The sequence below is a fragment of the Ictidomys tridecemlineatus genome, chromosome 7 (genome assembly GCF_052094955.1).
Source record: "Ictidomys tridecemlineatus isolate mIctTri1 chromosome 7, mIctTri1.hap1, whole genome shotgun sequence".
Taxonomy (NCBI): Eukaryota; Metazoa; Chordata; class Mammalia; order Rodentia; family Sciuridae; genus Ictidomys; species Ictidomys tridecemlineatus.
In genome coordinates, this window is record NC_135483.1 from 178,845,975 (window position 1) to 178,861,177 (window position 15,203).

Below are 15,203 nucleotides of genomic sequence, written 5' to 3' on the forward strand. Positions count from 1 at the left end.
CTCTGGAAATTATCTGAGCCCTGTCTTTGGGGGGTTTTATGTAGTCTTCATCACATAACCATGATCAAAACACAGACAACCCTATAGAGATGTGATTGGAACTGGGCATGGTGGCCCTTGTTTATAATCCTAGCTATTCAGGAGGCTGAAGCAGGAGAATCTCAAGTTTGAGGCCTGTCTAGGCGACATAGTAAGACCCTGTCTTAAGATAAATATGAAAAGGGCCCGGATGTAGTGAGTGGTAAAGTATCCTGGGTTCAATTTCCAGTACCACAAGCACAGAGAGACATAAATAAACATAAATAAATAAGTGTGATTGGACACAAAGGGTGTAATGTAATGCTAACAGACTGACTGGAGAAACCCCACCAATTCAGATTTTCTTGGCTTCTCTGTGCGACATCCCTTTCTCTGGGGTATGGGGCAGGATCCTTTCTGAAATGAGGGTCTTATGACTTACTTAATCAGGTATGGTAGGTCAGAGAATTTCTTTTTCTTTTTTTTTTTTTTCCCACGCCAGGGATTGAACTCAGGGGCACTTGAGCACTGAGCCACATCTCCAGCCCTATTTTGTATTTTATTTAGAGACAAGGTCTCACTGAGTTACTTAGCACCTTGATGTTGCTGAGGCTGGCTTTGAACTTGCAATCCTTCTGTCTCAGCCTCCTGAGCCGCTGGGATTACAGGCATGTGTTACTGTGTCCTGCTGGAGAATTTCTTTATGGTCAGGTGAAGATTAGGATTTTTGAAACCTGCCTTGGGGAAGAGAAGTTTAGTTTCTGTGGCCTGCTCTTAAGAGGGAGTTATGAGCCAGGAACCACAAACAAAAAAGATATATCATAATGGTCATGATGACCTTGACAGTTCTAAGGCGCACTGGTCAGGTATTTTATAGAATATCCTACTTTTGGAATTTGTCTGATGTTTAGTTTCATGAGTAGATTAGGGTTCTGGGTTCTAGGACAGGAAGACCACAGAGTTTAAGTGCCATTTTTATAACCTCGGAGCAACGTGAGCAATTGCTATCGATGTTGACCTTGATCACCTGGCTGAGGATTCTTCACCATGCAATCCCTTTTTGCTCTCTTTCCGTGCTTTCTTCTTTGGAGGGAGGTCGTTCTTCACAGGCCACCCTTAAGGAGTTATGCTCCCTCTTGTGGGGGCAGAGTATCCATATAAGTTACTTGGGATTCTCCTATAAGAGATAAATGAGAGATTTATTTTTTCAATCATATATTTATATCAGTGTGGACTTGTGGATATTTGTTTTATATGTACTACTTTATTTTACTGATCAAAAATTTCCAGCTTTGTCCATTGGAGTCTCTTTCAGTTGGTTCATATTTCCCTTTGATATTCTCCCATCATTATAGATTTAATTTAATTTAATTATTCAGAGGCACTTGACCACTGAGCCACATCCCCAGCATCCCCTTTTTTTCTTTTATTTAGAGAGAAGGTCTCACTGAGGTGCTTAGCTCCTCGCTTTTGCTGAGGCTGGCTTTGAACTCACAATCCTCCTGCCTCAAACTCCTGAGCTGCTGGGATTACAGGTATGTGCCACAGTGACTGGCTTGTAGGTTTTACTTATTTATTCTATATTGAGCACTTCATTACTTTCTGGCATTACAAGATGCTTCAGGCTTATTGAATATTTGCCACAGTCTTACTATAATCAGCATTTCTTCAGGGAATTCTACTTCTTTTATAGGACAAAGGTATTAGAAACCAAGATCTGAGTGGTCAGTGTACTTGTTGCTATTGGGGTGTCAAATCACATTTTTAATTTGCTAATAGCACTCAGGATACCCGTATTTCTAATCTCTCCTTAACTTCCTGATAATTTCCATCAAAAACAACTGATAACCTCACCATTTCCCCAAATGTTTTTTTGTTTTTTTTTTTTTTTACTTTTTTATTTAAATCTTTGCTCACACTTTGCCTAAATCCCTCCCATCCTTAGGGCCTCTCTCTTCTTTCTGCCACCTGTTCCCCACGTTCTTCAATGACCCTGCCTCGGGAAATTCTGAAAACTCAAATGCAACAGAAACCCAAGATACTTTTGGAAAGAGAATTCCATAAACATCAAGCAGGATGGAATAAAATAGGAAAGACGGCATCTACGTAGCATCTTTGTCTTCATCTTTTCCTGAAACAGTTTTGATGTTTGAATCCATATAGCCTAACCATTGAGTTTTATTAGGGCCTGCCCCCCACCCTCCTTAAATTTTCTGATAGAATCCACTGGGTTGAGTTTTATGATTCAGAACCAGAGCTGAATTATGAATCCTGTAACCAAGCATAGCACCTGTGCAGCAGGTACAGGGAGAAGCAAGGGAAGTAGGTGTTGCTTTGAGATTGCTTTGTCCAGCTTCTTCATTCTAGTTTTATGGATGGAGAAACTGAGACCTAGGGAAGAAAAAAAATCATACAGTGATTAAAATAGTTTGTTCTAGAAGAAGTTTGATTGCTGGTATATGCTCTTTCTGTTGTGTTAAAGGCTTAAATAATTTTCCCCCCAATAAATTTATTTTAACATCTCTATCCTATACCTACATGGGTACCCAATGACACCCTGGTGGAGGGGGCAGCCCAGTTTTTCAAAGATGCACAGGTTTTGGAATAAGCGAGACCTGCATTGAAGCCTAGCTCCACCCTTAACAGCCATTTGATCTGTAGGCAACTTCTCAGAGTCAATTTTCTCATCTGAAAAATGGGTCTGGGTCACAGTCCCAGTCTGTAGCTAAAGCAAAAGTATGGAGACGAAGGCACCTGGAGCGTGCCAAGTCTGTAACCTGTGCTCAGAGTTTGTTCAAGGAATCTGAGTGCTGGGATGCTTCTGTAGCTCCTCACCTGCACAGCTTGGACCTGGAAACAAATAGGAAGCGCCATTGCTTTTGCTTGTTTAGTATCTTTACAAAGCTGGACACAGCAGGTGCTCAAAAGCACTCCCTGGATGAAGGAATGCCACAAAGCAAAATCTGCCCTTTGGAATTCCCCCACAGGCAGGCACTGGCCTGGGAGTATATGAAGCTAAAAGAGAAAGCCTGCTCCAGGCAGAAGGCAGGTGCCAGGTGCAGGAGGCAGACGGCCCAGAGTAGCCCAGCCAACCTCTCATTTTATGTACAAGAAGACTGAGGTCTCAGGCAGGTAGGTGTGGGGTCAGATTTGCGGAGCTGGGCCTCTGCCCATGGTCAGGGTGGAGGCTGAATACAGGATCATGGGGCCTGGCACCCCCATGCTTTCATTGTTCCCAGCCTGCCCGCCCTGTCTGGGCCTGGGCACATCCACAGCTGAACAAGATGTGGCAGGAAACCATGAATCCTGGGGGCAAAGGAATTCATGAAACCAAGCTGGCTTCTCTGTCTAAATCCCTTACCCTTTGCTTCCAGGCTTGCTCTGGCCTGTCGTCCCTGCCTCTTGGAGGCTAGTGGCTCTGCCTTCCAAATCCCATCAGGAGCTGGGTGACAACAAGAATCAGGGCTGGCTAGGCATGCATCAAGTCAGAATCCAAACCCCAACATTTATTGCTGCAGGGAAGGATGCCCTTTTTGAAGCATGACTTTTTATGAAAAGGGACGTTTTCTTGGCAGTAAGTTTACCTGTAAGACAGCATGACATGGAGCTGGGGTCAGAAAACTTTTCTGTAAAAAACTAGAAAGTACATATTTCAGGCATTGATGGACATGCAGTCTCTCCTGCAAACACCCTGTCTTGTCTGTTCAAGCACAAAAACAGTCAGACGTTGTAGAAAGAAGCAGATGTAGCTGAGTCCTGATGAAACTTTATGGACACTAAAATTTGCAATTCATACAATGTTCAAGTGGAGTAAAATATTAACCATTTTTCAACAATTAAAAATATAAACCCCTTCTTAGTTTGATGGACATACAAAATTAGGCCCAGGTCAGCGTGCAGAAGGTAGTTTATAGACTCTAGCACACAGCGTGGACTTGGGAGTCAGACAGACCTGGGCTTAAACCCTAGCTTGGCCACATGTTTGGCATCTGATCTCTGATGGGTGACTTGATCTTGAACCTCAGTTGTCCAATTCCTACATGGGGGTAAGAATGTTTACCTCATAGGATTTTAGTAAGTAATAAATGAAGTAAAGAGTACCTGAGACTGATATGGATTATTTGAAGTCCTTGATAGGTAGAGGTTATTATTATTTTTGATTTTTCGCAGCCTAATCTCTAATCACACTAGTAATGAGAATGGATAGTGATATTCCATTCTTCTTTGCCTCCCAGAATCTGGGAAGTCTATGGATAAAGACAATCATCATAGGCTTCCAACAAAACTATAGCCTTTTGCTCTTTGCTATAATTAACTCATCTTTTTTGTTTCTAGTTCACTTTGATTTAGCGCACCCTCACAGAGTGCAGACTGTAGGGGCTCAGGTGCCACAGGAATGGAAAAATGAACTTGACAAAGAGAGATATCTTAGTGGGGGAGATAAGATGCAAACCCAAGCAACTAGCAAAACAGCATGTGGCAATAAGACACCTTTGGAAGTCATTGTGTGTCATTTTTTGAGCTCTAGGCCCTGTGCTAAATTCTTTCTGTATATATGTGAATCTTATTTATAAGCCCATGAGAAATGGATTGTTATTATTTCCTTTGAGAAGTAGTGAAATGGAGACAGGGAGATGATGTAGGTAGTGGCCAAAGGTCACAGATCCAGACCTGTGTGGATGGAGAACACAAACCTAGGCCTGGCTGATACAGGGCTGGAACTTCCTGTCTCTGGAGTTCAGAAAATCCATCTGGCCCAGAATGTTCTGGAAACTTCACAGAGAGAGCACCTTTCCAGATGTCCCCTGAAACCTAAGGAGAGCTTCTTTAGGCATTAGGTAGGGACAGGGATGGGAGATTCAGGCTCAGGAACAACATGAGCAACTATCCCTTGGTGGGAATATGGCAGGTAATAGGTGTGTTTGGGAAGTGCAGGGTGGGGTGCGATTCATACAATTGCTCCCTCTTCACTGGACTTGCGGCTGCCTGAATTCAGGAGGGAGTGGAGGCTCACATAAATAGATCTTCCTCTGGACAAAGTGAGACCTTCTCATTTTGAAGCAATTGCTGTGCATGGCAGTGGATTCTTCAAATGTGCTTTTGTGTCCTTAATTCCTCCCTGGCTTCGAGAAGCAGCCTTCCTGGGGCAAAGAGTGGTGTGGTGGAAACAGTGCAAGGCAAAGCACCCAGCAGGAGCCGTGTGACCCTGGCCCGGTCACGTCCCTCCACTTGTTTTCTTCAAATGTAAAATTAGCAGTTAGGTGACCTCTTTTCAGTTCCGAATTATGGTGCACGAAGCCCATTTCAGTAAGGGAAGCCTCCTCCACCTCTAGCTTAGTACAGGTGAGGCTGCTATGTGGCAGCATTTATGGTTAACTGTTGTTCCTAGATATCTTGGGGCCTTAGTTTGAATTCCAGCTGTACCAGCTCTCTGTGATGTTTGAAAATTTCCAGAATCTTTCTGTGCCTTAGTTTCCTCTTCTGTAAAATGGGGATAATAGTGGAGGCTGCCTAACAGGGTTGTGAAGATTGAATTGATAAAATATATTAAGTGCTTAAAATCACTCATGGAAAGCAGGAGGTACAATATAAGCGTTTGCTATTACTATCATTCAAAGCATTTCTTGTGTGCTTGGTACTATATTAGGAGCTTTTTCTAAATAATTCATTAATCTTCTCTAAGGTAGGCAGTACTAAGCCTGCTTTTTATATGGCTGGCTCATGCCTGTAATACCAGAAAATCAGGAGGATGAGACAGGAGGATTGTAAGTTCAAAGCCAGCCTCAAAAACTTAATGAGACCTTTTCTTTCTTTCTTTTTTTAAAAAAATTTTTTAGTTGTAGGTGGACGTAATACCTTTATTTTATTTATGTGGTGCTGAGGATCAAACCCAGGGACTCACACACACAAGACAAGCACTCTACCACTGAGCCTCAGCTCCAGCCGGAGATCTTTTTTTTTTTTTTTTTTTAATTGTTGGTTGTTCAAAACATTACATAGTTCTTGATATATCATATTTCACACTTTGATTCAAGTGGGTTATGAACTCCCATTTTTACCCCGTATACAGATTGCAATCTGTATACGGAGATCTTTTCTTAAAGTAAAGAAAAAAGGAGGGGGGTGCTGGGGATGTAGCGCCGTGGTAAAGCTCCCTGGGTTTAATCTCTGGTATTACAAATAAATAGGATGAAAGGAAGAAAGAAAGGAGGGAAGGAAAGAGGGAAGAAGGGAGGGAGGGAGGAAGAGAAGGGGGGCAGAGAAGAAAAGGGAGGAAAATATAGAACGAAAGAAAGAAAGAAACTAAGTTTTCAATTAGCAATAATCGCGCCTCGGATAAACCTCATTGGCTACGATACTGCCACTGCGCAAAGCTGAAAGAAAGAAACTAAGGTTTGCAGAGTTCACATGACTTGCCTGAGGTAAACCACTGCAGGGGGACACATCAACAGGACCAGATGAGAAAGGGCTCGGAAGAACAGGCAGTTGCACCTCCTGTCCCTGTCACTTAACTTAACGACTATCTCACTTGCCTCCTCCCTGTACTGTTTGGTTCCGGCTCCAACCCGGACTCTTGTCTTGAACCGTGTGAACTGTCAGCACGTGAGAAAGCATTTGCAGCGACTGGGGAGCGAGGTGATTTAGGAGCAGGGGAGGGAGGCTCGGTGAGACCGGAAAACTGCCACTGCATGGTTCATTTTGAAGCTGCCTGTCAGCCAGACCAAATGGGAAACTTCCTGCGTAGAAACAATCAGGACATTAATCCTCAGATGAGTGAAGACACACATGTCTCCACTAATATCCCAGGTGGATCAGACCAATTATGCTGCGCTGTAGTGCAGTTTCCTCTCGGTTTTTATTTCTTTGGCCTGACATTGTGCAGATGGCAAGCTCTGCTTACTGGAAGTAGGTATGGAAATGATAAGTAGAAATACGAGACATCTGAGTATCACTTAGGCTGAAACTTGGCACTGTAGGCCTGACTAAAAATCCAGCAGGCCTCTCTCATGACCCTATGTCCTGGCTCTTCCTTTGCTAGGGAAGGCGCCTGCTGGACTCCCCCAGCTCCCTCCAAACCCCACTGTTGTTAGCTCTGGCTCTGTGAGCCTGACTTCTCACCAGGAACATTCGACCAAATTATCCTCACAGCTAAAGTGCCAGGGTGCATGCATAGGCACATGCGCACACACGGACGCAAAACATACCATGAATATATACATGCATAATGCACGCACACACACACACCACACAGGTTCATGCATGCACACATATCATGTGCACCACGTACCACACATATGTAGGTACGCACACACGTCATGCATATCACGCCCACTGAACGTGCATGCCATCCGCACATTGCACCACAGGCCACTACACACATGCAGACATATATCTCCAGATGCTGCTCAGATTCCCACCTAGTAGTGCTAACCTCCTCAGCAAGGGCCTCCTTCCTGCTGCCCGCTCTGGCTCCTTGAGTTTGTTTCTTATACTTTCTATGGGACAAAGCACCCTCCTCTGTCCTTGAGCTCTGTGTCCTTTCTCCTTAGATCCTAGCACCTGGAGTGCCTCTTCCAGAAAGTTCTTCACTCAGGTCCTTGTCTTTGCCTAGCTTTCTGTTTGTCTAGTAGCTTGTACCTGTTTTCAAGTCTGCTCTTGACACAAATACAACTTCCTGAAGGCCACAGGATGCCTCTTCCCACATGTTGGACCTGGAGCTTCACTCCTCTGTCCTCCTGTGCTTTCCCATGTTGATGGCAGACTCAGATGCAGCGTGGCTCCACAGAGTACCTGCAGCAGGTCTCATGGGAATTCTCGAAACCCTCTTCCCCACCCCACTCTCTGGATAGACCAATTTGAGTTTATCCAAACCTCAAGACTGTATTTTTGCCTGTCCGCTTTAATGATTAACTTGCTTCGAGGAATCCGAGAGCCCAGACACAGTGGCTCCTGACCTGGTTACTGACCCCTCCTAATGTCTTTCATGGGGTTCATCCTCAGGACTCAGCCTATTTCCTGTGAGAAAGTGACTCCCATTGGGTACTGATTTTGCTTCTCAAGCCAGGTGGAAATACTGGCCCGCCCCTTGACCCAACTGGGCATGCAGTTTGGTGAATAAAGGTCTGAGGAGTAGAAAGGTTTGAGATCTGGGGTTTGAATCTCTTTAGACACATTTTGAAGCTCATTGCTTTCAAGACTGATCCTATTAAGGAAGACAGCAGCGATTGTGCTGCTGTCGCACAACTCTGAGCCATCTGGGGCCTGCCACTCTGAGCTCAGCTGAGGCTGGTAAGGGGCACTGGGTTCCCCACAGCCTAGGGCAAGGCACAGACATGCAGGTGGCCAGCGCTTCTGCACAGGTCCCTGCACACCCTGCAGACTTGTTTCTCGAAGCCTCTCCCGAGTCATTGCTATCTACACCCAGGCAGCTATATTAGAGCACCACAGAATAGGGCTTTCAAACAACAGAAGTTGATTTTTCACAGTTCGGGAGGGGAAGGCTGAGATCAAGATGCCAGCAGGGTTGGTTTCTCCCGAGTCCTGTCTCCTTGGCTTGCTGCCTTTTCCTATCTTTACACAGCCTTCCCTCTGTACCTGTTTGGGTCCCCATCTCCTCATGAGGACACTAATCATATCGTATTAGAACTCTCCCCAATAACCTCAATTTAACTTTGCTTTTCAAAAGACTCCCCAAATACAGTCACAATCCAAGGTGCTGCGGGTTAGAAAGTTGACATAAAAATTTTGTGGGGAACACTCTTTAGCTCATGAAACTCTACTTACTTAATGTACACTGCTTGGTTTTAGGGCATCCTGGACTTTAAGTTTGCCTTCTTCAGGAACATTTCCTCTGTAAAATGGAATTTGTCAGAATTCTGCTGTCTTCAGGTTGTTCTGAGGAGTCCATGCATGTAAAGCTTAGCATAGCCTGGCCCATGTTGCTTAGTACATGTCAGAACCATTTAAGGAAATAAAAGTGGTGACATTGCTGAGGAATACCACCATTATTAGCAGATTTCTTGGTCACAATGGCGTCCTTCTTTATAGCATCTGCTGGTCATTTGGCTTCTGTTGCTTTCATTTTGCTCATTTCTTACCTGGAGTCTTCACTGTGGCTGCCTAGCACCCCAGATTCAGTCAAAGCCCTGATCCCCCAGCCCTGCCCACACGAGGGTTGAGCAGTGCTCTGGCAGGATGAGGCCCTGGGCCTGCCACCTTGCCCATCTCCTCTTGGTAAGCAGGAGGTCTCCAGACTTCCTGACTTATAACTCCTCCACTCAGGCATCTGCTTTTGACCTTGGCACTTCCCCTGAGCTGTTCCAGGTCCTGGGGCACTTGCCAGCCCTCCCAGGCTGCCAAGCCAACTCTCTTCCATCATTTGAATGATGTGGGAAATCCCAGCTCCCTTCCTGCATGGAGTCTCCCTGGATTGATCACAGGAAGGTGCTGACATTCAGGCACATGGCGCTGCCAGTCTCCCTTACCCAGATGTGTGGCTTGTGCTTAGAGCCCCTTATGATAAAAGGCTTTCTGCTCAAAATTCCCTCTGTCAACAAGCATCCAAGTGTCCACCTCTGTCAGTATTTTTTAAAATCTTAACTTGTAGGCTGGGTCTCATTCCATTCTCTGTCCTATGCATTACATGTGCATAAACATGCCCAGAGGAGAGGCTGGGTCTCTACAGTTTACAAAGCAGTCATGCATGAGCACTTTCTCCCTTCTCCACCCGGTTTCGTGCTTCTATGACTTTGCAGCTGCTGGTTCTCCTCTGCTTGGAAGCACGTCTTCTGCTTTGTCCCTGGGGGAACACCTGTCCTAAGTCACACCTGGGCCAAGGCTCTGGGAGTTGCATCACTGACCCTGGGGAGAGCCTCTACCTCCCTCCTCGATGGCTCCTTTGTGCCCTTGGGGGCATCTTGTCCACGTTCACCCACTGTTCTGTGGTTGTCTATGTGGCCTGACTGGACTGGGAGCTCCTTAAGGGCCGGGATAGTGATTCATTCATCTTTGTCTCTGCAGCGCTCAGCACAGAGCTGGCTGCAGATGAATGAAGCCAGCGAGGAGAGCTCTGGGCCCCGGCCATGCTGGGCACTGCCTTTCATGGCATTTTCCGTTTGGCCTCACCTCTTCCTTTGTCCTGTTTTTAGCCTAATTCCTTTCAAGGCTCTGGCATGGGACTCTGAGCTCATTTTCATGATTGCTTTAAATATTTGGGGCTGTTGGCATGCCAACACGGGGACCCACGCTAAGGAGGGAGAGGAATTCTCTAGCTCTCTGGGTCCTGCCCAAACTCAAGGAATGTGCCAGAGGCAGGGGAGGTTCTGAGAAAGTGCCAGCTTGGGTCGAACGAAACAGCTTTCCTACCTGGCTTAGAGAGCCAGGAATTTGAGTAGGAGACAAGAAAGTGGGAGAACACAGAGGCCTCGGGGAGCTGGAGTGGGAGCCGGGGAGGGACACTTTCCGGGAAACCCAGAGGAGCCCTGGGTGGAAGAGAAAGGGCAGCAACAGCATTACCTGAGCTGGAGACACAGTGTCTCCATCTGAAATGGCGAGAGCTCCATGGAGTAAGGCCGGGACAAGGACAGCACCAGAAGCACTTCTGAAGACCAGAGAAACAAGAACTCTGAAGTCTTGTCGTGGGATAACCCAGAACATTCAGCATCAGGAGGGACTTGGGGTCACCCCATACTGCCTCTGTAGAGATGAGAAAAGGAGCTCAGAAGATGACCAAGGCCTTTGGTTCATGGTGGTGTCACTAGAACTGGCACCCAGGTCTCCTTATGTTCTTTCCAAGACTTCTGTCTTTTCAAGTACTGGAGAGGAGCTAGAATTAGGATCCTCAAGTTTTCTAAATAGAACAGAGAACTTTCCCTCTGCTTGGTGGATTCTTGCTATTTGGCAGGCACAGTGTTGTGTGGTTTACATGTTTTATCTCTTCTCAAAGCGGCTATGTGAGGTAGACATACTTATCCCCATTTTAAAGATGGGGAAACTGAGGTTCAGAGGCTAAAAGCTTTGCCTTTGATCAATTACCTACTGAGAAATGAGTCCCCTAGATTCTAAATCAAAGACTGACTCTGGAACTCAAGTTTTTAACAACTGTTTTCTAAAATCTTCCTGCTTGACCTTTACAGTTCTCAAGAGACTGGGTCAAAAGAAAGATAGCCTCCAAGTTCTTGATGGAAATGTAGCATCTCAGCCCTCTTCACAGTGGGACTTCAGGCATGGGTATTTGAAGGAGGTGGGACATTTTTCTTCCTGAAGATTCATCAATCCGAAAGTGGCTTGTGGTTATAGTGGTAGAGAGGGACAGATGACCTGTGCTGGAGCTGTCAATTCAAGAGTGGCTTCAAAAGAGGGCAGCCCCCAGGAAGGAGACAGGGTTTCTGACTCGCTTCTCTGGCTGGCTGCTGGCTTTGGAGTTCTTGCTTCCCCTTGGGCCCACGGCATTGACATTTGTACAGCCGTCTTCAGCTTACAAGTGTTCCCCGAATCTGCTGTTGGTTCCCCTCACCGTGTACTGGGGGCTGAACTCAGGGGTTCTTTATACTGAGCTACCTCCCCAGCCCTTTTAATTTTGAGACAAGTTCCTGCCAAGTTGCCCTGACTGACCTCAGGCTTGCTATCCTCTGCCTCGGCCTCCTGAGCAGCAGGGATCACAGACATGAGCCCCCGTGCCTGGCTGGCATCTCCTCAAGAGTTAAGCCAATATCTCCATATGGTCTCCAGTGGATCCTCCTCAGGACTTTTTGACATGCACTGGATCCATGGCTACACCAAACCAGGCCAGGACAAGTGGCAAAGGAATGCCATGATTGTCTTAATCTAGTCAGGGTAAAAATAGCAAGTGCTCCATAAATATGATGCTGATTATTACGTGCCAGGCACTATTCCATGTGCTTCACACACATTATCTCAATGTCATTAGTAATGCTTCAGGAAAAGTACTGTGTTTTCTTCCCCCTTGGCGGTGCTGGGGACTGAACTCTGGGTCTCACACATGCTAGGCAAGTGGTTTACCACTGAGCCACATCCCTAGCCCTCAAAGGGTTCCATTAATGGCCTCATTTTATACATGAGGAAATGGAAGTGTGAAATTCAAATAACTTGCTCAGGGACTGACTATGAGGCTAGGAAGTGACAGGCTAAGTTTTGAACTCTGGCTCCAGCACCTGTGTCTTTAACTATTCACTAGGACTAGGAATGAGGTCTGCTTCTCTAACCCAAAGTTGTGCAGACTTCAACCAAAGGAGAAGAGCAAACAGGAACAGAATTGAACTCAAGTCAAGAAGAAGAAGGGAGAAATGGGTGCTGGTTAGTGTTTGCTACCATGTACTCCTTTGGCTTTCTCATCTATAGGTTTCCTTGTGAGCAGTCTAACAAATATCTGTATTGTTGAAGCCATTTTGAGAGTTTCTCTCTTACCTGTAGCTCTACTCTCTTAATTATAGTGGGTCATCATTGTGGACTGCAGCGGTCAGAAAAGCCTTCAGGGAGGAGAATACTTTGAAGGATAGACAGATTTAGAGCAAAGGGACATTCCAGGCTAAGAAAACACAAAAGGCCAGGTTCAGAAGGCAGAGCTAGAAATAAAGGATGGGGTCAGGTCTTTGAAGTCTTTGAATGGCACAGGGAGGCGTACGGCTTTATTCAGCTGGCGAGGTCTGCAGAGGATCCTTGAGGGGGGAAATTTTTCCTTGGGTGTTTGGAAAAATCCATCTCCTAGCTGATCAAAGGAAGGCATATACGGGGGACAGTTGGTTGGCAAGAGGACCTGCTTTGTGTCAAAAGTTTGAATAGGAGGATAGTATTAGAAATGTAAAAAGAGAGACAGTCCAGGAGAGATGCAGAAAAAATAATGCATGGGACCTGATAACTACTTAGATGCTGGAGGCTGGTAAGGGGTCCAAGGTGACTTCGAAGTTTCCAGCTGGGGCAGGAAGAAGTGAACCAAGAATCTGTCTGAGGGAAGTAGAGAAGAGGGAGCAGAAAGTTGTGGATTTTGTGTTGGACTTGGAAATGTGAAATGATGGCACATTCACACAGAATGAATAGTAAGTGGGATATAGGAGTAAGATCTTGGTGACATGTAAGAATAAAGGGTACCAATTAGGGCATAGCGGATGGCTGCAGTGGATGAGACCTGTGAGACAGGATGCAGAGAAAGGGGAGAAGACTGCTGAGGTCCAGACCTCAGGGACTATCCAGCACCACCTGGTCCCAAGAAAGGGGATGTAAGGCAGGAAAAGTTTGTAATAACTAAAAGTTTGTTGAACACTTTCTCAACAGATGATGCAGTATTAAGAATGATATTGGGGGCTGGGGATGTGGCTCAAGCGGTAGCACACTCGCCTGGCATGCGTGAGGCCCAGGTTCGATCCTCAGCACCACATACAAACAAAGATGTTGTGTCCACTGAAAACTAAAAAATAAATATTAAAAAATTCTCTCTCTCTCTCTCTTTCCTCTCTCACTCTGTCTTAAAAAAATGATATTGTTTTAAGTACTTCACATTGACTAACGTCCTTAATCTTTAAGACAACCCTATAAGGTAGGTACCATTAATACTTTCTACGATAAAGAAAATGAGACACAGAAAAACTGCATTATTTGAGCAAAGTCTAAGAACCAATGAATTATGACATGGGGATTGAGATGGGAAGAATAGCTCCAAGGCTCCCATGTTCTTAACCACCAGGCAGTCCAGCCTCTTGAAATTATTAGAAAGGAACACAACTCTCACCCTGAGGGTATTCATTTTGATGTTATAATAACAGGAAACAATCTGAATGCCTAACAGCTGGAGATTGACTAAAGAAAATATGACTTCCAAATGAGGCCATGCTATATAGATGTCAAAGCTCATCTTGTAAAATACTCAATGACACAGGGAATTGTTGATGATCCATTTTTAAGTAAGAAAAGCTGTTTTCAAAAGAGTATGAGCCCAAATATGAAAAAGGAAGATATTTGCTATTATTCACATGTGTAGATATTGGCAGCTGAACTGGGCTAGATTGTCTATGCTATGCCCAGGTACCCTCTTCCAACTTCACCCCGCCTAGCCTGAGGACCCCACCAATGGGGGTACTTGTCCCTATGCCAGTTGACTAAGTGCTGTATATTTTAAGAAAGGAAAGATAAGCGATGCACGGTGGAGTTTCATGCTCAAAGTATCACTGGTTCCCTTCAGATAATTCCAGGAACACTTTCCAGATGAAGCAGGATTCTTAGGGAGTGCTGACTAATGGCAACAGTGGGGTAGAGTCTGTAGAAAGAATATCTCAACTCTGTGTTGCCGCTTGAGAGAGTTCAGGGAGAGGATAGGTCTCTCAAATATAAAGGATCCTGCAAAGTGCCTGAGAGGAGGAATTCTTTCCCCATGAATAGTGGAAGATGGGACCACTCCCCACCCACTTGGGGCCGCCAGCTTTGCACTGCAAGCAGCAGAGCCTCAAGATGATTTAGAAGCCCCACTCAAAATCCTTTTGGCTTTCTGTCCCACACTTCACCCCAGCTCTGCATCCATGTTCAGGCAAAGCCCAGAGCTGACTGCTTAGAAAAATATTTAATTGAGATTCCTCCTACAGTGCCTATTTCTGTCTCAATAAGGCCTTGGCATGCCATGGGTGGCTAAATATATTGGCTGTTTCCTCTCCAATGCCAACCTAGTTTTTTAAATGTTCCCAAGTACATCTGCCCAGCTTTCCCCTGAGAGAGAATTTACAGCATTGGCCCTCTGTGACCTAAAAGAAAAAACTCTAAAGACTGGTAAGACAGTATTGGCTTACTTAGAGAAGAGAAAACAAGGGATTATGTATGTATCTTTCTTCATTCCTTCCTTCTTTCCCTCCTTCCCTCCTTCAGGTAAATGTCTGTTTAGCTCTTTGAATTATTGTTGGCACTGCATTTAACATTGATGAAATTAGACCTGATCTCTGACCTCAATGTTGTTCATAGTTGTTCAGTGTTGTGTTCATAGTCCAGCTCTACCAGATGTACAAAATATCAAATGTGGAAGATGTGTAAAGCAGAACGGAGAGGAGGGTCTTCGATACCTTAGAAGGAGAATACACGTTTTCCCGAATAGAAGCATCTTTACCTGTCCTGGAAGTACCTAGCAGTCAAGAGAATGGGCAAAGCTGAAGACGAAGCACTAAGTATATAAAGTATGTAAAGGTCGA

At 45.3% G+C, this 15,203-nt stretch overlaps 1 pseudogene; it reads right to left on the reverse strand.

Annotated features, from left to right (window-relative positions):
- Positions 1 to 6,316: 6,316 nt before the first annotated feature.
- Positions 6,317 to 6,394, reverse strand: LOC120883855 (U4 spliceosomal RNA; annotated as a pseudogene).
- Between the last annotated feature and the right edge of the window lie 8,809 nt (positions 6,395 to 15,203).